At 45.4% G+C, this 25,466-nt stretch overlaps 1 protein-coding gene and 1 pseudogene across 4 annotated transcripts in view; both read right to left on the bottom strand.

Annotated features, from left to right (window-relative positions):
• PACSIN2 (protein kinase C and casein kinase substrate in neurons 2) overlaps nt 1–25,466 on the bottom strand; it is an 85,667-nt gene that overhangs the window by 28,354 nt on the left and 31,847 nt on the right. The gene's annotated exons all lie outside the window — the stretch shown is intronic.
• LOC308438372 (large ribosomal subunit protein eL13-like) lies at nt 1,182–2,500 on the bottom strand (annotated as a pseudogene). The gene is made up of 2 exons: nt 2,477–2,500; nt 1,182–1,812 (listed from the first exon to the last, which is right to left on the bottom strand). The product of its transcript is annotated as a large ribosomal subunit protein eL13-like (transcript).

The raw sequence follows: 25,466 nt of genomic DNA, 5'->3' as shown, positions 1-25,466 counted from the left end.
TGAAGTTAGTGAGATGCCTAGTCTTAGTTGTCAAATTGACAACATCTGGAATTAACTGAAATTCAAGGGGCCGGGTGCACCTGTGAGGGATTTTCTTTCTTTCTCTCTCTCTTTTTTTGCCCCCAAGATTTCTTTGTGTAGATTTCCCTGGCCTTTCTAGAGCTCACCTTGTAGAGCATGCTGGCCTTAAATTCAGACATCTGCCTGTCTCTGCTTCCTTCCTGAGTGCTGGGACTAAAGGGTCCATACCCAGAGAAGTTATTTTCTTGATTAGATCATTTGAAATGGGTTGACCCACCTTTAATCTGGGCCACATCTTCTAAAGGTAGGCTATATAAAGGACATGGAAGAAGGGAACTGTTGCTCTTAGCCTGCTTGCTCTTGCCGACCAGTCCACTCCCTCACTGGTAACAGAGCCTACTTTGGGATTCTGGTGTACACTAAAGACCAGCTGAAACATTCGGCTCGTGGACCAAACTGCTGGATTCTTGGACTTTTTTGTAGAAAGATATTATTGTTGGATTAGCTAGCTGGACCAGAGCCTATACGCTACACTAATGAAGTGTATGTGTGTGTGTGTGTGTGTGTGTGTGTGTACATTCTATCCCTTTAGAGAAACCCTGACTAATAAATACAGTTAGCAATGACAAGAGTTACCTCACACAACAAAAGTGTCCACCCAGCACACTGCCCAAAGATAGTGAGAAACACTAGTTTCTGGAACTGGGGTTTTGTTACTGTTTCTGAGACAAGCATTTTCTCTGAGACTGTCAGCTTCTCTTCCTCGGGGTGGCCACCTGCTGCCAGGAGCTTTATGTGTTCTTCATGAATGCGCTTGGTTCAGTCCAAACTGGTAATCCTATGAGGCAGCAGTCATCACATGCCTCATTAGATCAGAAAGGGGAAGGAGTTTGTCTAGCTCTGGAGCTGGGTGCTGAATAAAGGCTCACAGCCTGTAGTAACAGCAGGGTCCTCAGGAGCTAGCTGAAGCGCTACCCTCAGAGAAGCCTGTTGGGCCTCCTGGTGGGACTGAGCAGTAGTAGCTCACTCTGGATCTGACTAGTGATTCTCTCCACAGAGCCTGGTGTAAACTACGTGCATCCATGCTGTTATTGCCATATTTTTTTTGTTTTGTTTTGCTTTGCTTTATGGAAAATTTATTGCAACTCTCCAACTGCACATTACTTTTTCTTTTCAACATTTTGCTCCACAGCTTCCTTTGCCATTTTTGTTCAAATGCCAAAGAGCCAGGCATTGGCACAGGCCATGCAAAGACTGGCAAAAGCCTTAATATTCTTTCTCTTCTGTGATGACTCTGGCCTTTGTGTACACATTCCAGATTGGCATCACAGGCCCTGTTAGCTGGGTGGTCAATCTAAGTTCTTCAGCAGAACTGTCTCCCTTTGGAGCAGAAGGCTTCCTGGGGAAGAGTATGAGCTTGGAGCGGCTCCTTCAGGTGCTGCATGGAGGTCTGTAGTGATTCCATGGATTTGTTTTGCCTCCTTGGGTCCACAAAGATGCGGATGGTGCAAGACATTTTCTTGTGGATATCAGCCACCCTGAGTTCCTCTAGGCTGAAGCCCCTGCCAGCCCGGACCTTGGTGTGGTATCTAACTGTAGATCACTTCACAATGGGCCTGATGGGACTGGACACAGGACAAGGGGCAATATGGCATGCTTTTGCCTGCTGGGTCTTGCGTCTGCGGATCTTGCAAGCCGACTGGTTGAACCAAGTGTCCACTTGCTGTTCCAATCCTTTTGGAAGTAGGACTTCAGGATCATGCCATTCCGGCTGGGCACCGTGGCTGCCTCCTATACAGGAGAATAGCCAAACAGAAAGGCACCACATATTCTAAATCTTTTTATAAATATTTCATTTTTTTTTTTGCCAGGCAATGATGACACATGCCTTTAATCCCAGCACTCGGGAGGTAAAGGCAGCGGATCTCTGAATTCCAGACCAATCTGGTCTACAGAGTAAATTCCAAGACAGCCAAGGGTAAAAAAAAAAAAAAAAAAAAAAAAAAAAAACCTGTCTCAAAAACAAAAAACAAAAAAAACAAAAAACAAAACAAAAAAAAAAAAAACAGAACAAAACAAAAAAACAGAAAAAAAAGCTCATTTTTATATTTAGGGGCGTGGAGAGGGAGGGGAGAGGGAGCGCACATACTTGAGTACCAAGCTCCTATCCTCTGCCGTCACTCTGGCCCCGCAGTCTCATGCATCAGCATTTACTGTAGTCAGTGTTTCCTATGACCTTTCCAGGAGTCTCTTTTGCTGATGTCATTCACCTTTGGTCACCTTACATCGGTTCTGTGTGTTTTTCAGTTTTACTTTTCTTATCCAGAAATATATGATAAGACACTGGAGTCACTTCTGACTTCTTTCCATGTAGAGGTCAAATTGTTCCAAAGCTGTTTGCTGGGGTTTCTCTCCCTCATTCTTTGTCTGTCCTAGCCAGTCTTCACTGCTGTACCTGAGTCTCACAGGAATCCCCCATCCGTTCTAGAGCAGCCAGCCATAGTCCTGTGTATCTCTAAATACAACCTTTCAACTTGCTTCTTTATTTTCACCAAACAACAAAGTTGGCTTCCTGTATATGGTGGTCAAAATGGATCAAGCCAAAGAACCTCATCTCTGGAAATCTACAGCTGGCAGTGTGACAGAACAGGCACTCGGGCTTTGGGATCACACAGGAGCATCCTGTAGCACTGAACATCTGAGTCCTTTCATAGACCAGAGGTGATCAGCACTGCTGATTAAATATGGCAAGATGACTCAGTGCAATTCCTAGGCCCACAGGAACCACCAGCCACAACCAGGCAGCAGAGCTGGTGAGGAGAAAAGAGTAGAAGGAAAGAGAACCTGAAGCATCAGGGGTCAGCTTACACTGGAAGGGCCTACCACGCCAACCACTGTTGGCTCTCATTCACTAGTGACTACTGTTGGCACATCTCATTCATTCATTCGTCCAATAGATACGGTTCTAAGTCTCAAGAACGGGTCAATGTCAGGGATACAAATGGACCATGGCCTACACCTTAATTCTCTTAAATATAGCTGCATGTGGTACGGTGTGCCTAACCCCAAGCTTCTCAGGAAACTAAAGCAGGATTCCTTGGATCCAGAGGTTCAAAGTTAGCCTAGGCAACATAGTAAGACCCTGTTCAAAATTTAAGTACATAAATAAATAGTGATCTTAATTCTAGCCTGGGCTAGAATGGGAACTAAATAAAGGATTAGATACTAATTAAATGAAAACAGAAGAAATGTTTTGTCCTTTGATGCTGTAAGTTAAATAAAACTGCTTGGTAATTATTGACAATCACAACCAAAATTTCTTCTAGTAGGGACCCTAACATGAGAGCCATCCCTTGTGTGTGAGAACCAGCTATCAACAAGAAAAGGTAAGTGGCACCCAAAACCAGCCATAGTTAACCACACAGGTTGACACTCAAAGATCATCAAGGAAGGAACTAGAAAAGTTACCTGATGATGCCACGTAAGTATTTAGTTACTAAGCAATGGCTAAATTATGCTCCCCCAAAAGGCTCTTATTCTGGAGGCAGCCATGTTTGTGTCAAATACAGCAAACCTGCTTTAGCCAGGTACAATTCTTTTTCCTATGTAGAAGTACATGGTAAGAATATGGAGCTGTCATGTTCTGCACAGCTCTCAGTACCAACAGGTAGTCTATGCTGAGCCTATGCAGCAAGTTTGTTCCACAAAACCTCTACACACATATGCTCCTGTTGTCACTTTACAGGCAAGCAAATGAGCATCCAGGATACAAACCACTGTCCCCACACCTGCTGTAGTTGGATATAGTTCCACATCTTCCAGAGGTTGTGCTAAAGGTTTGCTACTCAGTTGGTGTCCCAATCATTGAGAAGACTCTGATGATATCAACACATTAATCCCCCAAACTGCTTTTGCTCTGTAAGACTGAGGACATAATGGCATCAGTTGGAGGATGGAGGTCACTGGGGACATGCCCCTGCACACCCCCCCCACGCACTTTGCTGATCCTATGGAGATGAGCAGCTTTGCTCTCCCACACCCTTCTGCTGTGACCAGAAACAATGGAGCTATGGCTGTGGACAGAAACCATGAGCCAAAACAAACCTTTACTCCCATTACACTGTTTTTATATCTGTCACAGTAGCAGAGGGGGAGGGGAGGAGAAAAAGAAAACCCTAACAGAGTTACTCCACAATGTCTGCTGCATGTCCACCCATATTCTTCAGACTCAGCTTGCTGCAGGCCTGGAGGCCACTCCTTTGGGACAGAAGCTGTGGCTCTGGGGCTTCCCTACTGACAGTGATGGCCAAAGCATGTGCCTTCATGATTCATCATTCTCCTCTGTGGAGCAGGATGGAACATGCCACCTCCTGTAGCATTAAGGGGCTCGGATGGGCTTTAAGGTGTGGCTAGGTGGTAGACTGGAGGCCAAGGTTCAGGGATACACTGGGGGTGAGAGTGAATAAAGACTCTAGAAGAGCAGAAAAGCACAAAAAGCTATCACCACTTTTTCTAAACATGGGCTGGGTCTAGCATATGGTTTGTGCAGTCCACACTCTGGTACTCAGAAAGTGACGGGTGACTTCTTCCTAAAGAAACTAAGTTCTAATTCGTGAGCAGAGTGTTCGGAGCTCCGAGAACCCCAGTGCTGCTGCTGAGGGAGAAGTTTACTCCAGAAACTCAATGTTAAAGATGGAGCTAGTTAAGTGAGGAAAACTCGGGGATCTCCATCCCATCAGCCAGGAGGATAAAGACACATACTGCACATCATGAGCTTCAGTACAAGGTTAGGCAGGTGAGCGAGTGACTTGGTGGGTGCACAAGGACTCCCAGCTAAGGGCTACTCCCTTATGGACCTGTTAGAGGGAGGCAGAGCTTCTGCAGCCACTCAGTGAACTGCCCATCATGGGTGAGTCAATAGACAGTGCCTCAGTCCAGCTCTTCCCAGAGGTCTTAACATCCCAGTTACACAAGAGACAAAGCCAGCTTGAGGTATAAAGGATTTGTCTGAGCTCACAATTTGATGACACAATCCATTATAGTGAGAAAGATTCCCCAGTGTGAGTCAGCATGTCACACTGCATTCACAGCCTGGAGAGCAGAGATGGACTCAACATCCTCCTTTTTATTCAGCCTAGGACCCCCACCCACTGAATTGTGCTACCCACATTTAGAGTAGGCCTTCCTTTCTCAGGTACCTTGGATACACCCTCACAGACATGACTAGATATACTAAATCCAGTTCAGTTGATGATGCAGAAAACATGCAACTTGATAGCAAGAAAACTCTAAAAAGCCACACTGGTAGCCAATGCCTGAAATCCCAGCATTTAGGAAGCTTAAGAAACAAAAGGACTGCTGGGTTCAAGGCAGCCTGGTTACAGAACATGTTCCAGGCCACCTGGCCACAAGGCCACCACACAGTAAGTTCTCCTAAGACACTTACTAAGCAATCCTGTTTTAAGAGGCACTCCTAAGGAATGCAGGAGCAAGAATGGGGCAAGAGAGCCTAGGTCCCTACTTCCACAGCTTTGCTGCTGTACAATGTCAATGTGTGTCCCAGAACCAGTCTTTTGCCAGCATGCAGAAACTTAGAGGTTAACAGAGGAGGTCATATCTGCCCTTGGCCCCAGCTAAAGGCTGGCATAACCTCCTCCTACCATTTCTGGCCTGATAACAGGTATCAGGTAAACAAAGGATGTGTTACATAAGACTTCTAGCTTCCCTTTAATCCCTTTAGTTCATTCCAGAGGGAAAACCAAGAGGCCCTTCTTGAGGCCTACAGGCTACTGCAGAAAGCAATGGTCTAAGAACTGTGCTTGCTTGTCTCCCTGAAAGAAGAGCAAGCTCTACTCTTAAATCCTCGCCAAGCACTAGCCACAGAGGGCAGCAGTGGTACACACACAGCCTTTCCAGGCAACTTTGTAGTCCCCATGAGTACACAAGCTTCTTTCTTACTCATTACCTACACAGAAAATTCTTTGGTCCCTAGGAAATGTCTGCAACTTCCGAGCCACTGTGCAGCCCAAGGTGAGGTGGGCAGCCAGCATTCCTTAAACAAGGACACAGTTGGCCATTCATTCCACAAATATCTACCATGTACTAGGAACTGTCCTAAACTGCTGACAGGACAGTAGCCATAAGTAAGACACATTCAGTCTCTGTCCTCCTGGAGCTGATATCCCCCTAGGGTACCCTGCCATGCAGCTAAGTGACACAGCCACACAGTGTGTTAAATTAAATTCTAGGACAGAGGAAATACAGTGCTAGGGAAAGGAGTGTAAGGGGCAGGGGCTTGTTGAGATCAAGCACTGTCTCAGAAGACTACAAAAGATGTAAAGAGACAGGTGCCTCTTGGTAAAGGGACAGGAGAATGACAGGCCTGCCCTGTACTAGGCACAGGGAAGTCAGCACCAAAAGCTACAGAGGGGACCAATGGGGTCTCATCTACAGGATGCACAGTAACTTGGACTTTACCTCTGTGCTCAGCTTAATAGCATGCCCCACAGTAAGGCATGCTATTAAGAACCAAGCATGGAGCAGTTAAGAGCATTCACTGCTCTTGCAGGTGATGCCAGTTTGGTTTCCAGTCCATGTCAGAAAACTAAACCTCCTAAACATCCAACTCCAGGGGATCCAATGTGGGTGGCTTCTTTTGGCACCTGTCCCACATACACATGTCCCCTCTCCACACACACACACACACACACACACACTCATATAATTAAAAATAAATCTTAAAAAAAACAAAAACCAAGCTTGTGTTTTGCATTTGTCCTCTGCATACTGTCCAACCCTCAATGTGAGAAGTTACCATCTATCCTGAGACCTGTTTCAGCTGCAAGTTTACCCTACAGATAAGCTCAGCCAGGAGAGCCAAGAGGTCACTGTAGGACTGCTCATAGCAGCGAAAACACAAAACTGAAAAAATCAGAGCTGCTTTGATGCCCCTCAAATACTGCTACCATAACTGGGAGAAGTGGCTCGGACCTGTGTGTCACCTGTGTGTTGGGCACCCGGAGGCTGAGCAAGTAGAACCGACAAGGCCAGCTGTCCCAACAGTAAGTTTCTGTCTGAGAAAGAAGGATGAGAGGAGACTTAAAAGGAGAAGAGGAATACACTTGAAGCTTGGGACAGCAGGCAGCCAGCACAAGGGCTGTGCAGAGATGGGAACACAGGCAGCTATAGTGCAGCAACACATGTGCCCCCCTGGGCAGCAGCAACTGTGATTTCTCAAAGCTCACCACTGCATGGTCCGCACTCAGACACATGTGCCCCTGGCATGGGGAAAAAACTGTTAAAAGCCTCCTAAGCTATTTGAAATGTCATCTAACCACACAGAATGCTTTTGAAAGAAATACAAAACAGGCAAAAACATTGTTTCATGAATGATGCCATGTTGAGATGAAGCGTGGTCCCACATGACCACATCCTAGGACACCCTCACTCAAGGTCTTCCCATGCGCTGCTAGGCTGCTCACTCCTCTCTGCACACCCAGGGAGATCACCAGCCTGTCTCCTCCACTGCACTCCGGCATCATCACTGCCACTGTCACCTCTGCCCTGCATGCTAGCTGTCATGTCTCCGAGCAGTTCTCCAGCACACATATCAACACTGTGACCCTCTCACAGTCTAGGTCAACCTACTGACCACGCATGCCCCACCATGGCACCACAGCTGCAGCTCCAGGTCTTCCCACCAAACTGCCGGTCCCCGAGCTCGCCCTCCCACCCCACCCCATCCCCCAGAGCACACAGCTCCAACCAAGTAGGTAGGTACTCCACTGACATTAGCACTGCCAGGTACGGCCAGTTCCCTCCTATCTGCAATGTCCTTCCTGCACTACGGACCTGATGAGAGAGTCAGCATCCTAGCCTCAAACTCATAGAAATCCTTCTGCCTCTGCCTGATTAAAAGCATTAAAGGGATTAAAACTGGGATTAAAGGTATGCACCACACCACAAATGGAAACTCTGAGGACATGGTTCCACATTTCTTTGGGTACTATTCACTCTGCTAAAATTTGTCAGACATTTTAGGGTGAGCTGAACTAAAGAGTCTGAGTGACTTTGACTCAAAGAGATGAGATCCACAGAAGGAAACTATTTGAAAAGGTTTTAATTCTAGTGGCTTTACTTTATCAATGCAACTGTTCCTTTCTACTTTATTATATGCTCTTTTCTTCAAATCCTTCTAAAGGTTGAAAGAGCCTAGCACTGTACTCATTACAAGTGGGTTTTGTGGCGCAACAACAAAGATGAAAAGCTCAAGCCCTGCTCACTCCAACCACACAGGAAACGAACGCCCAGCTGAGCCCTCTGCTGCCAGCTTCAGCGAGTGTCCAGTCCGTCCCTTATAAAGGACAGGTGCCCTGCATCTCTTGAGTACCCAAGTCACCTTGCACATGACATGCCGTCTGCTCAGGCCTGAGCTAACACATGGCCTCACTCCATTGGTTAAGAAGAAACACGTGTTTCAACTCAGCTACCTGTCACAACCTATTTTGTTTCCAGTGACTTCATCTGGAAAAGGGAACATTCCTTAAAGGAAGTGATAGAGATCAGCAAATAAAGTGACTTCTCTCTCTGGAATGCTGTGTGGAGCACTCAACAATGAGCGGGGAACTGGCCGTCACAAGATGCTGGATTCTAAAGGTTGCTTAAGTGGAGTTGCCTGAGACCCAACACTTGGTCCCCCACCTGCCCAGGGCACCTGCCTGGCTTAATGAAAGTTTAGAGAAGGAGTATAATTTTAAATTATTTTCTTCCAAAAAGCATCTCCCTGAAGATGTAGTTGCCCTGGAAAGTACTACCTGAAAACTGAGTTGACTAGAGAAGGATTTCAACCATGTATGACACAGACTAGCCCACCAACTAGAGTGGGCTGGTAAGAGGCAAGCAATTTTAGGAGCTTCATGAGGGAACAGAACCATTTTCCTGAAAATAACCACTTTTAAAAACCCCAATTAAAGCCAGATGGTGGTTGCACATGCCTTTAATCCTAGTACTCTGGAGGCACAGGCAAGCAGATCTCCATGTTTGAGGCCAGCCAGGTGTCTACAGAGCGAGTTCCAGGACAGCCACGGCTACACAGAGCAACCCTGTCCCGGAAAACAAGAACAAAACAAAATAACATTAAACAAACAAAAACAACTCAGAAAAGGGGGATGAGGTTGGTCTTACTTGGTTTCAGTCAACATTCAGGGCCCTTCTTCCCACAGGAGGAATAGAGAGAGGGAGAGACCATCAAGAAGGGTGAGGAAAATTATACTTTCCTAAAGTAACCCAGAGAAGTACTCCCCACTGCCACACATACAATTCCCACTCAGGAGCCACCTTCCACACGTTCATGCTGGCAGGCCCATGACATCTCTAATTCTAAACGACATTCCTTGGTTAGCATAGAACAGTTCCACCCACTTGGGCCCTCCATTTTCAGTACTTGGCCCTTCGAACCATCTACAGCTGAATCCCCAGCACCTAGCCACTGTAGCCTGCTTTCCTCCACTGTACAGATCAGCATCTCTCCCTTCCATGTTCTCAAACAGCATCCATCACACTGTGGTCCTGGGCTTGACTCCACCACATCCTCACCCTTCAGGTCACAGTCAGCACCACGACGGGGGGTGGTCCCCACTTGTGCAGCTTCCCATTTCTGTCAGGTTGCTTCCCCAGGTACTCTGGCTTCAGCACTCCAGATTGCTGGCAAATCTCTCAGACCCAGTTTAAAGGGCAAGCTCCCAAGTAACATCCTTCACTTGCATTTAAAGGGTAGGTTAGAGCAGGAGAAAGGAATGCCACTGTCTCTTGGAACATTTCACTGCCTGTTTACAGCCCTGTGATTGAGTCACTGTTTGTGTTATTCAATAGGCTGAGAACACCAGAGGAGGTGGTAACTTGTGCTATCATAGATGAGTAAGAATGGACAGAAAAGGAAATGGAAGAACTCTTATGAGAGCAAGAGCAGACAGGCATGCCTACTTAGAGTTTCCGTATTTTAGGAGCTGAAGAGGTGACAGCTCACCTGTCAAGAGCACTGGCTCCTCTTGTAGGGGACCCAGGTTCAGTTCCCAACACCACATGGTGACTCATAACTGTCTCTAACCCCTATTCAGGGAATCCAACGCCTTTTTCTGGCCTCCATGGGCACCTGTACACATGTGGTACATATACATACATGGAAGCAAACACTCAAAACATTTGTTTAAATGTCTCCTCCTTTCACTGTTCATAGGATACAGGAATCAGGCTGGTCTTGTTTTTTAAGAAACTTTAGATAAATGACACAAGATTTTATATATGGACCACCTTTAGAACAGAACTGCAAGAGAACTTCACCCTGTGCATATTAAGGACTACTGTCTTCTCAAGTCTGTGATGTGTCCACAAACAACCAAGCATACTTGAGTAGTTCAATGGGAATTATTCAGTGTGCTGAAAGTGATCACTTCCTTGTCTCAAATGTCAAGTTTACATTTGTTTTGTGACACAAAGTCTCACTAGGTACCTCAGACTAGTCTGGAGTGCACTTATATAACCCAAGCTGGCCTCAACCGTAACATCCTCCTGCCTCAGTGTGCCAAGTGCTGGAGGTACAGGTATGTACTACCATGCCCAGCCAAAACACCAATTTTAAAAGAAAAGTATACCTAGACATTCCTACACCTTCAAACAAAAACCAGTAAATCTGTGCCAATCATAATTTCTGGGAGCCAGAGAAGGGGCTCAATGGGTAAGAGCAGTAGATTCAAATCCCAGCAACAACATGGCAACTCACAACTGTCTGTAACTCCAGTTCAAGGGGTCCAATGCCTTTCTCTAGCCTCCCTGGGCACTGTACACACATGGTGTTCAGGCATACATGCAGGCAAAACACCCACACACATAAAAAACAAAAAAATTAAAGCTGTAAATACCCAACAAAACAAAAACAAACAAAATCACCATAATTTTTCATGAGTCAGAAGTACAATACTACTTTCAGATTGTAATTATGCATCTGTGTGAATGCATGCTACATGTATGCTAGCTAGTGTCCTCAGAGAGGACAGAAAAGATCAACCAGATCCCAAGAGCTAAAGTTAAAGCTAAGGAACATGGGTGCTGAGAACTGGCCCTGGGTCCTCTAGAAGAACAAGGAGTATTCTTGACTAATGAGCCATCTCTCCAGCCAAATGCCAGTTTTTTTTAATTGATTTATTTATCTTATAAAATATTATTATCAAATGCCAGTTTTTACAGTGATCTCAGGGTCAAAATTTGAAGATTCATTAAAAACTTGCACTCAATGCATCTGTGGAACTTTTGTCAAGTCCCTTATCTTTTTAGGTGTTCACAATCATCATCTAAGAATAGAATTAATCATCCAGGTATGGTGGCTCATGATTTTAATCCCAGCATGCAGAAGGATCTCTGAGTTCAAGGCCAGCCTGGTTTACATAGTGAATTCCAGAACAGCCAGGGTTACACACACACACATACACACACACACACACACACACACACACACACACACACACAGTCTTGAAATAACAAAAGGGAAAAAGAGAATAGAACTCATCTCTTGATGACTTTAAAGGGAGTTTCTCTGAAAGGGATTATGAGGAAACTTCCATAGACCAGAGGCTAGAGTGCATATTTATAGTGATCTTCAAGGCTGCAAGTGCATTCCCATTTCATCAGATCTGAGCCTTGTGTGTGCATCCTCACTAGGACCACAGTGGCTAGCCTGCCTCTCTTTTCCAGGATCTTGCTGTAAATCAAGACACAGTCTGTGCTTCCCAAGCCTATTCATGTCACTGAAATCGCTCATGATCCTGCTGACACAAGATCCCAGCCTTGTACTAAGTCCTGTTTGGACTAATGCTAAAAATCAAAAGGCCAGTGCTAAAACTAACACATGCATTTTACGCCCTGAGTAGAAAGCAGAATAAAGCCTTCTCCCAAGTGGGGCAGGAATAGGTGCAAATCACTGAGTTTGACTCAGACAGGGAAGGAGGGTTCGAAAGGAGCTAGTGTCTCTGCCAGAGCTCAAGTTCTGTGTGATATCAACAGGTCCATGTGCACTGATTCTCTCAGTTGCATTCATGAAAGGCCCCACACTAGTACACAGGAAAAGAAAAAGACTAATTACTTAAATTACTAACCAAAAATGTCCTGAACAAATAGAGGATGGGCAATTCTTCTATAATGGTCTGTTGGTCCATCCACTAAGTCACAGGATTTCCTATCCCAGGAGCACATAACATAGACGGCCACCTTGCTATGCTGCTCTTGTTCTTCAGAGAGGGTTGCTTGTGCATCAAGAGGAATCAGTGTGGGCGGCTAGATCAGTCAGTGCTGTACTTTTAGTCTTCCAAGTCATCATGCACATAGACAGCAGAACCTGAAAACATGTGGCCAGCACAGCTTCCCTTAAGAACCAAACACATACTCAGCACCTAGTATGAGATGACGTCATGCACTACTCCTGAACTAGTGACCTCTATAAGTACAAGACTTGGAGATGGACCTGTGCTGTCTCTTTCCATGCATAGTACTCTGGGACTATCTTTAAATCCTGGACAATCATCTAGGAAATACACTTTCTTTAAGAACTGGAGTGCAGAAAAGAACCTTATAGAATAATCCCAAATGCATGGACCACAGAGCAAAGTAAATGTGGTCAGAATACCAGCATTAGCACAACGGCTCTCTAGGACCTCGATGAAGTCCAAAGATAAGTGGCTAATAAGAATAACCAAAACAGGCATGGTGGCTCGTACCAGCAATCCAACACTTAAGAGGCTGAGGAGGACTTCTACAAGTTTTTACAAGCTCAAGTCTAGCCTTGGCTATGTAATGATTTCCAGGTCAGCCTGGACTACAATGTGAAGTTGTCTCTAAACAAAATGCAGGGGGGGGGGGGGACTGGCTCATGTTTGATGCTCTTAAGAACCAAGGGCTACTAGGCATACAGCACCAATATCTCCCAAGCCAACCTTTGCCTGTGCCCTCAACCAGGAGACCTGGATGGAAGGGCCCAAGGCAGAGGAGGGACTGGAGGCCTGACATCCCCAAGCCACTGCAACACCTTTCTCAGACCAGCTCCTTCTTGCCAACATTTGTAAGTGCTGCAACAACACACTCTTCCCACTTTAGAAAATTGCTGTTGCAGCTGGAGAAACACTGATCCGACTCTGACCAGGACTCAGTCCACATGGCGCAGTCAGGAGCATAAGTAAGCATATGCATAAAGACATATGGAAATATTACGGGGCCTTAGTAACAGAACCACAAGGAAACTCTGCTTGCACAGAACTGTTTAAAAATAAACTGGCACCAAAATACCAGCAACGAGCTGCAGTGACTCACACTGTCCTCACTGCTGAGAGGACAACGTTCCTTAACAGACTTGTCTCCCAGGCTTTTTCCCCAGCTGAGAAACAAGACAGGGTAAAGAGAAACCCCGAGGTCTAATTTTACCAGATGAGTAAGATCTTACATGTTTAGAGTTAGGAGTACAGAGATGAACATTCATGCAAAGTACTTCAACAAAGAAGAAATTCTAAAGCAGAACTAGAATTGAGTGTGCAACACTGATACCCACAGCAGTGCAACTAGCAGCCCAGACTCGGCCAGAAGGCACTCGTATGCTCCCTGTCAGGATGACTTCTTCTTCGCCATGCATACATCCTTCATTTTCATGCTAACTGCTTTCAATGACAGAAAACCCTAAGCGGCCTCAGCCTCTGTGAACAACCAACCACCAATGTGACACACTGCTGTCCCAGACTGCTTTTTCTGGTTAACTCTGAGTCACCCTGCAAGGCCTGGTGTGAGCATCAATACCTTCTCTACCATCCTAGTGAAGGCGGGAGTCATGCCAACATGAAAAGCCCATCCCAAGGCAAGACACCTCACTCAACCCCACAGAACCAAGTAACAGGAAAGTCTAGCACCCCTCAGAGGCTAGTCACATAGGCATGGGGCTGGCTCATTTCAGGCAGTCCTAGACTTTTTCAATCTTTCCAACACCTTCAAAACAAAGCTACACCCACCCAGCAGACTCCTCAGTTCACCTACCTCAACCCACACTCATGCAGAAAATAAACAACCTCGTTTTGCTAAATGCTTGTCTCACATCAACACTAAGAACCAATGGCATTTAAACAGAACAGACTTGTGTTTTTGAAACCAGCCAAATAATTACTTGCGATAGCGCTGGGAAGACCTGTGGCTATCACTGTGTCTGCATTAGAGCTCTGGTTTCTAAACTGCTTCCTGTCAGAAAGCAGCAGACATGAGAGAATATCGGGGTTTACAATGAAAATGAAGATGGTTCTGAAGTCAAAAAGGAAAGCCTAAATCACAAAGTACTTGTTAAAGCCTTACACCTTTGGAATGAAAGACAATGAAAGTCAATGAAAGACATGACCTTCCTTTTCTGGACTCTTACAGGAAGGGAAGGCATCACAGGATGGACAGCTGCTGCTCTCTGCCCAGCAGCTTCAGAGGACCTGAGAGAAGCTCCTCCCACCAGACTGTGCTATGTGCCAAGGCTCACACCAAGTAGAGGGTGCATAAACACTAATGCCCTGCTCTGCCAGGCCCTTCAGGCTCAGCTGCCTAAACAGCCTGTCCAGCGCTCCTGAAGCCTGTCTTCATTCAGCTCCTGGAGCCCTGTGAAGAACTAACTGGCTTTGCCCTGCTTATCTGTGTAGGACCCAAACCACCAGGCATGCAGGAAATGGAACAAGGAGGGAGACAGAAGTCCCAGGGGGTGATAAGTTGTGAGATAGCAATTTTTTAAAAAAGTGTGGACTCATGTAGTAACTTGTTTTGCCCCCCAGTGTCTTTTGTATCCTAATAGCACAAAGAAAAAAAGCTAAGGGCCAGGTGCTTTGGTCATTTTCAGAGCCCTGCTCTAGGGTAATGTCTGTCTCAGTCACAGAGATAGGAGGAAGTTCAAAATCAGAAGGTCTCAGGCCAGTTGTCACCCACAGGATGTTAACAGTAAAGGTCTAGGGCCCACAACATGCAGGCCCCCCAAGAGAGATTTCTGTTATGTAATGGGAAGAAAGCAAGGATTTTGTCTAAGACTAATCTCATGACAATATTCTCTATACCTCTGGCTGGCAAGTGCCCTAGAAAGGTAACATGGACACTCAGCTGAAGATTTCCTAGACCTGAATACCAGCTGATACTCTATAAAGGGCTACAATACCTGTAGAAGAAAAAAAATATCACATTTGAAAATCTGATAGTCACACAAGAATGCCAACAGTAACGTAAGGAAACACACAGAAGAAACCTAAAGATTGGAAAGAAAAACGGGAAGAGGAGACCCAGTTAAGTAGACTACCCAGTAAGTTGACTGCTCACAGTTCCTGAAGAGCTGCCCCTATAAGGAAGTGGCTAATGCACCCTAGACAGTGCTTTCGTGAGAAATACCCAACTCCTTTTGCTCTCAAGTTTGAGAGGGACTAGAATCACGAAACCTGGACGTGAGGGCTTCAATGTGGCTTTCATAAGCTAAGAAACACCAATGTAAGCCACTTTCCAATTAACCTCAGGCTCTTTACCTCCTACATGAGGGAGAAACATGCCCTGTCCTGCCTGGCTCTCTCCATTTAAGTGGTAGGTCACTATCACTGGCTTTTGTAGAAAGGACTCACCCACCATTCACTCAGTAATATCTCCTGAGTGCCTTGGGGGGGGGGGGGGAGCAACCTGAGCAGCTACCAGACCTTTGTGAGATCACTCCAGGAAGCTACTTAGCACCAGAACAATGGTAATTCCGGCTTTATACCTATTATCTGGTGCTGTCACTCTCCAGTCTGCCAGGATAAGTAAGGGTGAAAACAACTGGGAAGGAAGCATGGACTGGAATTCTATGTATATAAATGAAAAGGTGTCATACCATCTGTCTAGCAGAGACAAAAGTTGGATAAGGACAGAGCTCACCAATACAATGACTGCCTAGCTAAGGCCCTAGCTTCAATCTCCAGAACCCATGGGTGGGGGCACCAAGGAAGGGAATTATTTAGCAGAGGGCTGGAGGTAGCAAAAAGGCGTAACTATTGGAAACGGCTACTTTTCAGAACAATGTTTATAAGATACAACTTATGCATATTCACATACTCTATCCATTTAAAACAGGCAAAGTGATTGCTATCAAGTTCACCAAATTGTGCCAGCATCACCAGTCAATTTTTACATTTCCATACACAAAATACATCCCACAGCCTGGAGTAGTCCCCTCTATCTCCACCCTAACAATCACTGGATTCGTTCTCACTTCAGGGTTGATCTCTCTTCACAGGTCATATTAAAGGAACCACACAGGCTGTGCTCTTGCTTCCTCCACTAAGCATGCTCTGAAGTTCAGGAGCTGTGCCCATCAGTAGTTCACTCCTTCTTAATGCTGACTAGCATTCCATGTCTCTGCTTAGCCCTGCATACATCTTCATTTCTCTAGCTCGGACCTAGAACTGCTGGGTCATACGAGAAACAAGTTCCCACTGCCCTTTGGACAAACAACTACAGCATTCTGCACTAGCCTTAGCAATGTTCTAGAGCTGAAGCAGAGACAGAAGCAGATGCACTCACAGACACTGGCTAAGCCAGGGTGGCATGAGCTGTCCTAGCCACATGAGTAGAAAGGTGAGGCGAAGTCCTAACAATGTCCTTTCCTCTGTGTGCACCACTGAGGAAGTTTCAAGGGGTAGCTGTAGGAACAGTCTCTTAGATCAGCCTGGCCCCAGGGTTATCACTGTGTACAGGACTACACACCCAGTCACCACACAGGAATGTTGGGGAAAGTGGGGGTGGTAAGAAAGGCCAACATTTTTGTCATGCTCAATCCCTGAAAACTCGCTTTGCTTACTAGTGAGGCATAACCTAGATAAATGGAACACAATGAATTATGGGAGGAAGAAGCAGTGCTTCCTTAAAACAGGCCAATAACCTGCTGGGATGAAGCTATGGGAAACAGGAATATACTCTTACACTGCTAAAAGGCTTTATGGAAAAAAGTCGAGAAATACAGAACAAAGCTGATAATAGTTACCAACCTCTGACTCTGTAGTCCCACTCTGGGGAATACACCCCAAGCAAATAAACGCAAAGGAAAAAATAGCTTGAACAAAATGTTCATTCCAGTAATATTTATAACAAAACTGGAGACAAGTCAAATGCCCCAAAGCTAAGAAAACAATTGTGAATTGACAGGATAGACACACAGCCACCATAGCAGACAGGCAGAAAGGAGGGTTACATTTCAAACTGGAAATATACATGGAACAGCAGAGACATCTGATATCTGGGGGCAAGGGGTGTGCATCCTTATCCTTGTTCTCAGGACTTGGCATGAGGGACACACTTAAATGTCCAAGTAACTACATGTCTGAATAAACAACCACATCAATTCAGTGAGGAACAAGGGCTAGAAGGAGACAGTCATAGAGCCTGCTTCTGTCAGAGAAGAAAACAGGTTTTCTTTTAAATTAATGTTCACATTCATGAGGAAGTGTCACCAGAAATTCTATGGGTTACAATGTGAAAATGTTTTCATCAGACAGACCCTCCTCAAAGTTACTCAACACTGTGGTCTGGAACCTACCACCAGCATTTATATTACCTTCCTTCTCATTGGATTACATTACTTCTCAGTAGTCCTGGGCTAGCCACTGTCACATCCTCACCCCCAGGAATAGGGCACAGGACTGTCAGTTCCTTTATGTCTAGTCTAGCTCTTTCTCACCTGCCTAGAGAGAGGCTACCAATCTAAACGCTAGCCTCTTGTCTTGGTTTCATCGCCTACTGGCAAGCACTGGAGAACTGCCTCCCTCCCAGGGACTTTCTTCTGTGTGCTGGCCAATTCCAATCCTGCAAATAATTCCCTCCAACCTCTTCCTCTACCCCACTCCTCTCCTATCTCCCCTCTCCCTCCCTCAGCAGAAGACAAACAGCAATCAGAAGGCCTCCTGCTCTTCCCATTCCCTACTGCCACCTTCTCTAGCCAAGATTGTTAGTTTCCACTCTTGTCACAGGCCCTCTCTTCTACAGCACACTCAACCTGAACAAATTTCCTCATTTGCACACATCAAGCCCTCATTGCCACTCTTCAAACCGCCTTCCACCTTTTGCCCCATACCTCCTCTTAGGCTCAGACCGACACATCCAACTGCCTTCTAGATGCCTCCACTCAACCATCCCGAATCCCTGCAAACTCTGCCTCCCCAATCTGTTCCAGACCGTGGGTTGTTCAAGCATCAGAAAATGTCCCAGCACTCATAGGGTTCATGCCAAAAGTTCCTCTTCCCATACCCAAACCTTGCTGACACTTCTGCACAGGGTGGGGTAGGCTAGATGATAGTTTCTATAGGTTTTGATAGTCTCCCTTCAAATATGGTTAAGTATTTCTGATCTAGAGGCATCAAACTCGCAATGGCATATTTTCTTAGTGACCGATGGGGTTTCTACCCTAAATATAAGCATCCTATACAAGCAACCCAGATAGCCACATTCAACAAAGACTTGCTTTACAAAACTGCTTTACCTGCCTACACAACTGGTCATTAGTTCACTACCACATGCACACAGTCAGGTGACAGTGTGCAAAGTGGGTTGCCAAAAGGTGACAAAGTGCTATTCCAACAGTACTGGAATTCCTTTACCAGCAGGCTAGTGAGGGCTCAGAGGTTAAGGGCACTTGTCCTTGCAAAGGACCTAGGTTCAGTTCTTAGGTAGCTTATAATCATAGAAAAACTCCAGTTCCAGAGGACTTAACACTCTTCTGAGTATGTGCTGCAAGCATACCATGGTGCACATATACTTATGCACATTAAATAATATTTTTTTAAAACATGGCAGAGCTTGATAGATGGTTCAGTGGTTAAGAGTACTTGCTGCTCTCCTACAGGACCTCAGTTTGGTTCACAATCGAGTGTCTTACAATTGCCTTTACTCCAGCTGGCCTTTAGGGGCACTGGCATATATGACATATATAATATACACATAAATAAAAATCTTTTTATTATAAATGAATCCTTTCAGCTAGTTGTGGTGGCACACACCTTTAATCCCAGCACTCTGGATGCAGAGGCAAGTGGATGGCTGTGAATTTGAGGCCAGTCTTGTCTACAAAGCAAGTTCCAAGACAGTCAAGAGTTGTTATACAGACAAACCCTATCTTGGAGATCAGAGTGGTTTAAAAAAAAAAACAAAAACAAAAAAACCCTTTCACCATTCAACACACCTGTGTTCACGTATGTATATCTGGTAAGGGTCAGAGCTAGAGAGCACACAAGGATACATCAGCTCAGCTCTGTCTTGGCTTGCCTCTCACTTTTGTTCAACAGTCTTGAACAAATGGCAGATGGCTGCAGGTACACAGAGGCATGTCACAAAGCAGCAGAAATCTGGGATGGCAGCTGAGGTACTGCTGTTTCAGACACTCTCCGTACTTCACCTATGGCTCCACTCCCCTCTGCTCTAGCCTCTGAGAGGCACTGCCACAGCCCACTGTCAAGCCACATCAAACACTTCTCTGGAGACTCCCAGTCAGGGGTACTGCCTGCTCAGCTTCCATTCCAGAGGTACACTTCAACTCCCAAAAAAGTCACATAGATCCAGATGAGTCAGAAGGACTCTTCTGGCCAAAGTTGGAAAATATATATATATATAGAACAGGTCAAGAGGCTGTCCTTTGTTCAGAAGGACAGAAAATGGGGGCATTCACCAAGGGGATGAGTTCTGTCTGATGGGAGCAAATGTTACTGAAGCAGGTTCCCAAGCATGGACACAGGACATTGTTAACAACACATGAATCAGAGTCCCAGGTCAACCCCTTTAGCTCCTCTCAGCCCTCTACTTTGAGAATCCCCCCCCCCAGAAGCAGGACTTCCTGTCGCACAAAGGGCCTCTGTGGTCCTCTGTCCACAGAGGAGATGCCTTTCCTGTGCACAGGCAGCAGTTTCAGAGGCCCTTCCCCACAGAAAAGTCTGACAAAGCAGATGCCTCTAGGAACTCAGAGGTGACTGTCACTGAGCAGAAAGTTAGAAACAACAAGAGAGCAATAATGTCACAACACATGGCCAGGCAAGGTCTCTGAAACCAACGGCTGATTCTTCATAAGACCCCTGCCTTCTGCTGGTCTCCACAGCAGGCAAAATAGTTCTGAGATGTGAGACAATGTTCATCTGAAAAATGGAATCCAATCTGCTCTGGTGGCTGTGCGGAACCAGCAGCTTTCTGCTGGGGGGTAGGGTGGGTGGGATGTCCTCTGTCTTCCTGAGTGGTGGCAGTTGGGTGACCATGCCTCTGGCCAGGTCCTCAGCACGGAGACTCTGTTCTCACAGGACTTACAATCACAGAAAGGACTTCCTCCAACACAGTGGACGATTTCTTCAAATGAAGAAAGAACTGTGCAAAAGGGACACAGACAGGGTGCTTCAAGGTAGGAACATCACTGGGAAGCCACGAGTTGGAGGGGTGAGCATCCCAGGAAGAAACCTGTGTGACAACTAACACTGTACAGCACAGTAGGGCTGACTTGGTAAGGAGGAGGCTGATATTTACAATAACAATGTACATGGGTCAGACACCAGTCTGAGTCCTCCAGCCACCACAAGTGACTTATCTCAAAAACAAGACATAGCCTGTGTCACAATTTTTACATATTTTCAATAAAAATTTTAATTTATTCTGAAACCCTCAAAAATGAAGAAAAAGGGAGAGATACAAGGGCAACAACAGTAGAGATACAGTGAAGCAGGACAAACGACCCAAGAGTGGCGGCATACACCTTTAATCCCAGCAGAGACAAAGGCAAGCAGATCTCTGAGTTCAAGGCCTGCCTGGTCTATAAAGTGAGTTCCTGGACAGCCAGGACTACACAGAGAACCCCTGTCTTAAAAACTAAAAACAAAAAGAGGAGAAAGCAGTATTTAAGGATAATTCTTCAGAATACTCAAGACAGTAAATTACAGATTAAGGAAGCCTTACAAGCACAGGCTAGACATTAACACAGCTGCAGCAGAGAAAGACAGCTTGCCTTTAGATCTTCCATGACATCAACACCAACAGTGAGAACCGGAAACATGGAGCAATGACATGCTGAGCAACCATCACTGCCCAGGAAGAAGCCAAGCACAGCAAAACCAGCATGTACAAGCTGGACCTTCTAGACATGTATGCCACCCAAAAGCCCTGCAGAAAGGAACCTAAGGGCTGTGCTCTAGACAGATGCTCTCTGCTGGGAGTACTGTGCTAAGAGGACTCTCTCTGGAGATAGAAAGCATGGTGTCCTCCAGGTAAAGAGGACAGGTTAAAACTGAGCACCAGAGAGTGCTGAGGGAAACTGCTAGATACTAAGAGACAAAATAGGGGCCACCAAGCCTTAGTTGGCAGAAAAAGGTGGACTCTGGGCCTTTGTCATGTTGTGGGGATAGATGGACTAGACTGGAAGTCCATGAAAGACCATTCCCCTGGACAGTCTCCAGCATCAGAACTTAGGCCATTCAATATGGCACTTACCAGCTCTTCAATATAGGAATGTGGTTGGTTCAAATGAGACTCCAGCATCCACATGGTGGCTTATAACCTTCCTATAATTTTAGCCCCAAGGGATCTGATGCCAACATCTTGTTTGGGAGAGGGAGTTACTTCCAGAGGCCAGAAGAGGGCGTCAGATCCCATAGATCGTTGAACGCTTGGAACCAAACTCAGGTCCTCTGGAAGAGCAGCAAGTGTTCTTACCAGCTTAGCCATCTCTCCAGTGACTCCCCCTACCCCCCCCCCCTTTTTTTTTTTTTTTTTTTTTTTGAGAGATAGCCTCACTTTGTATCCTCCTTGGCTGACCTGAAACTTAGTAATACATAGACCATTCTGGCCTTAAAGTGACAGAACTCCATCTGCCTCTGCTTTCCCAAGTGCTGAGGTTAAAAGCATGGGACCTCACAAACGGCAACCCCCTAATGTTTTTAAACATTAGGTTCTGTAGTAACTCAGTGGTACAGCAGTTGCCTAACATGCCTGAGTTTATTTCCCAACACATGCATGCATGCACGCGCACACACACACACACACACACACACACACACACACACACACACCCCACCTTCAAATCTCTACAAAAAGAGGAAAACTGCAATTCCTTAGCTCACTCATTCTTTCATCCACATCTCTAACTTTTGCCCTTCCTGTTACTATTTGAGATACAAGCATCCTTCTCTTTACCTAGTGCTGAAGCCCGAGATAACTAGTAAGTTTCTTCTCTGAGGCTGTCACTGGATCTGAGTTTGAAGGAAGGCCCTAACAAGCATAAGAATGCAGAAGGCCCAAATGTCAGGACACAGATTCTCCGCCATTTCTGAGCTAGCAGCAGCTCTGGGGCTGTGCATCTGCCCGCAGCACAACCAGCACTGCAAGAGCCTCACACCCACCCCACATGGCTTTGACTTAATACAGGAGACCAAATGGGTAGAACCTGGATTAAGAATCACTATGTGTTAAACAGTATTTGCTGACTCCAGCAAGATATACTCAATTACATTATTAGGAAAAGGGAGCCAGATGAAATATTCTATACAAAACACATACCAGAACTACAAGAGGGGTTGGAGAGTTATTTCCAAACATTAAGAGTGCTGGCTGCTCTTGCAGAGGACCCAGGTTCAATTCTTAGCACTCACATGGCAGCTCACTCACCATCATCTCTAACTCCAGTACCAGGGGATCCCAGGCACGCATGTGGTGCACAGATATTCATCATACAGGCAAAACACTGGCATAAACAGACAGACAGACAGACAGATGGGAAGGTCGGATATAAACAAACAAGAAATTGAAAAAAACCGTAATGAATATGTAAGAGTGAGTCTAAAACACTGAGAAACAACCACTCAGGTGGCGCAGGGGCTGCACTGAGAAGCTGCTCCTGGCTGCAGCCTATTGCTTTAGGTCCATCAGACTCACATCAAAAGTTACAACTTTTTCAGGAATACTAACAAAAGGTGCCCATTACAGTGGCGTGAGAGTCCCAACTCTGCCCTGCAGCATGAACGTACCTCATGGAGCTCACTTCATCCTTGGCGTTTATAGATTATAGTAGGTATACTTTTATTAAATTCAATCTTGAGCATAAATAAGATATCTACAAAGATACCCATTTTCCAGGAGTGTATATATTTCAGAAATTTTATTTATAATCTAATCATGGTCTTGTCAGGTCTAAAGGAAACTCCAATTCCCCGGGACTTTAAAGGTGGCCCACCTATCCTCTGCTGAGCTCAGCCCCGGCTGCTGGAGGGCTTCTGGAGGTCAGACAAAAGCCAGCACTCCTCAGGAACTGGTGAAGCTGCTTCCCCTCTACCAAAGGAGTCATGTCCCTTACTGCTAGAAAAAGGGACACATGGCGACTTGTGGCACTAATCAACATATCAAAGCATATGCTGTTATCACACTACCTGCTACACATTTCAAAGTCTGTCCTTGCCCTCCTCCCCTCCCTAAACTCCAGCTCATGGGCTTCCCTCTCCCAAACTACTCATTCTCCTTATAACCCTGCTACCCTTGTCCTGTCCCTCTCTCTGTTTCTCTCACTGTTTTTTCCTTTCCCCTACCCCCCGTGCTACTTTTTCATCCCTCTACTCTGGACTCTTCCAAATCCCTCTGGCTGTTTTCTCTTTCCTATCTGCAGTAAAAGCCTTCCTCCTAACCATACCATGGAGCAGGCACATTGTCATTTTATACAAACCTCCCTGTGTAGCCATAGCTGTTCTGGAACTCAGGATGTAGAGCAGGCTGGCCTGGACCTCACAGAGATCCATCTGCCTCTGTCTACTGAGTGCTGGTATTAAAGGTGTTCACTACAACCTGTCTGTTTCATAAACTTTAAGGATTATACTCTAATATTTTAGAAAATAAAAACACATGCTATCTATAAACCTACCCCAGGGTACTAAGTAGGCTTTGGACATCGGCAGAGAGCCAAGGTGGATAGACAGTCATCCAATGTCTCAGCCAGTCTCAGGAGGACTCAAATTCAGTTTTTAGCATAGAACTTTGTGAAGGCTGGATGCTAAAGACTGAGTCCAGGGCTGTGCGTGCTAGGCACTGGTCTATTCCAAGACACTAAGTTTAAAGACTCTGAAAAGCTGTGAATAAATTCCACTTCGTTTATCTCTTTATTTACATAATAATTTTTAAAAAGTCTCTCATGTTGTAAAACCTGTCTCAAGACTTAAAAGCTGTCAGTATTCCCATGCAGGAACTGAAACACAAATACTAAGAAAAAGAAGCTTGTGTTCAGGGTTTTCCTGTCATGTTTCCTCTTTCAAAGAAGAACAAAGTCCTTGTCCATTTCTTGTACTAGATGTGATCATAATAGGTCTCGTAGTCTCCTCTACAGACGACACAGAATGGGCCTCACTCGGCTGGGACCTAATTTAGGAGAGAGGCAGGAAAGACCAGGAAATAGAGAGCTCTTTATTTTTCAGAAAAAGTAGCTCTCAGAGGCAGAGTTCTCAGTGCCCTTTGTACTGACAATGACCTCATTATACATTATATTCTATATTAGTCTACTTTATTATGCATCTATGCCAAATAGTACTCAGCAAAAAATTGTTATTAATAAAAGCTAAGTGTTTGGAAATAAAAAAAAAAAGAAAATGAACTCTTGGGCCCAGGGCTGTAGTTCAGCAAGAGAGCATTCCCGCCTTGAATGATCTGAGAGAAAAGGAGACCATCCACGGTGGAATGTTGAGAAAGAATGCCTACCAGGCACAAAGTAATGACCTAGAAAGCAGGACTCTTGGCTTCTCGACTCAGCTAACAGGCCGTGTGACCTTAAACAAGTCACTGCCCTTCTTAGTCTTGATTCCTTTATCAAAATGGAGCTACTCCAAGAGCACTCTAACTCTAAATACCAAGTTCTTACCTTTAAAACTAAGTCATGAAATACCTTAGTGTGTGGGTGAAGAGTCACATAAAAATAAGGAACAACAAAGACTTATTCTCACCTGCAAGGCATGCTTTGGCTTGAAGTTATCGAAACCTCTTTGTCATTTTTACAAACTTGGCATTTAAAGAATATCCAGCAGAATTTTCTATGATCCAGAACGTTTGATGAAAGAGCCATTCACAGCTACACGATCAAAACTAAAACTGGTGGGCCTGATTAAGGTCTCAAAGTCATGCATTATATACTGTGGAAGTTTCCATGACCCAAAAAGTACACAGGCAAGTCATAGCAGGGATGCTCCAACCAGCAGGTGTGTCTGAGTGGTGGCACTGCCCACACCAGCAGAACATTTACAAGGACTGCACCTGGTTCGATGTTCATAGCAATAGGTAACCCAGTAGGAGTAAGTCCTATAGGGATGGTCACTTAAGTAGTGGTGGTGGGAGGGGATGATTTTTCCTTTTTAAGCTTTAAGTTAAAATTACAGTACTATGAAAAT

The sequence above is a fragment of the Micromys minutus genome (assembly GCF_963924665.1).
Source record: "Micromys minutus genome assembly, chromosome: 27".
NCBI classification, from domain to species: Eukaryota; Metazoa; Chordata; class Mammalia; order Rodentia; family Muridae; genus Micromys; species Micromys minutus.
This window is presented reverse-complemented; position numbering and strand designations above follow the sequence as displayed.